At 40.5% G+C, this 1529-nt stretch overlaps 1 protein-coding gene across 1 annotated transcript in view; it reads right to left on the reverse strand.

Moving 5' to 3' along the window:
* slc12a8 (solute carrier family 12 member 8) overlaps window positions 1-1529 on the reverse strand; it is a gene marked incomplete in the record, with an annotated part of 23939 nt that overhangs the window by 14396 nt on the left and 8014 nt on the right.

Genomic DNA, 1529 nt, shown 5'->3' on the forward strand with positions numbered 1-1529 from the left:
GTTAATGGACAGAGGAATGTCTGTAAAATAAGTAAAATAAGTGATACTGCAGCTACACCTACTGACTAAAACAGGTCACAACAGGTTCCCACACTCCTTCCATCACACTGCCTCTTTGGAAGCCCCCCCCACCCGAAAATTTAATAGTGAGTTAAGGAGAATGAGATATAACAAAAACAAATACAGCATAATAAAGTATTGGTATTTATAACTGGAAACACTAGTGTTCCCTGCAACATGAGCCAGGCTTCTCTTTATATTCTACTAGAGATCTGATACTCAAACACTCAAAGAGTCAAAGGCAGCTTCAGCTCTAGATGTTTTGTGTACTAATGCTTTTTAAATCTTTAAAGCCTGAATCACCACGTAATTGCCAGAAGATTCTGAATTTATTGAGCTATTTAACAAATTTCTTTAAAAAATAATTAACTACATTTTAATTTCCACACATGACTTTTAGTCTGCATCGTATTTCCTGCATCTGGCATTTTTTCAAATTGCTTAAAAATGTATTGTGCAATTTATTTAGCTGTTTTTCAGGGTGGGGGGAAAATGACACTGATGATGTATGAGTCTCAAAAACTCACAAAAAATTTTATGTATCAAATATTATACAGTAGGTGTTTATTAACAGCAAACAATACTTAAAAGCCATGTTGGATTCTTACAGAAATTAAGAGTCAAATTAAAGACTCTACTACAACTACTTCTGACCAGCAGCCATCCTAGCCTCCTAATTTCCCCACAAATCTTCCTAATGCATGAAAAAATGTAACTATAACTGTGACTGTCTCTCTCGTCTTTGATACAGTAACCGATTGTTGATATTTTTTTTGTTTCTCGTTTTCATTGTGGTCATAGTGATGGTCGTTACCTGGGTCAAGGTGTGTGAATGTGCCAATGACAAAGTCCAGGGTAGAGATGGCCAGAACAGCCAGGAGGAGCAGCTGAAGTCTGACAATCCACTTGACACCAGCCAAGTTGATTCCAAGCAGACCTAGCAGCACTGCTGCTGACATGCAGCGCACCGCCCACTGAGTCTGAAGACCCAGCAGTTCTGCCACTGACTCGGAGAACCCCGTGATGTACATCGCCCCAGCGACGCACTGCAGAGTGGTAGAGAGCATTAATAGTGACACGAGATAGAAGGAAGGAAATTCAGTTTGTGCATTCCATGATTTTCTTAAGGGATAAAATATTACAAACAAACAATTTTAGCGGTGTTCAAATTCACTCACCTGCCCAAACACATAAAGGAGGCCAACAGTGCCCCCGACCCTTCCCCCTAGGATGGTAGAGATCATGGAGTAGATTCCTCCACTCCCAACACCACAGTGTTCAGACACTCCGATTCCTGACATAACTGTCACTAAAGCAACCAACACAACCATGGAGACGAGAACCATCCCAAGCAGCACTCCTGTGTTCCCCTGGATAATGTTAGGAAACAGCAAAGATCCAAAGTACAGAGTGATCACTGCACAAACTACACCACAATATGCATCTGCAGTTGTGAACTGGATATATTT

Source organism: Haplochromis burtoni, unplaced genomic scaffold (assembly GCF_018398535.1).
Source record: "Haplochromis burtoni strain Fernald_Lab_line unplaced genomic scaffold, NCSU_Asbu1 Contig_202, whole genome shotgun sequence".
NCBI classification, from domain to species: Eukaryota; Metazoa; Chordata; class Actinopteri; order Cichliformes; family Cichlidae; genus Haplochromis; species Haplochromis burtoni.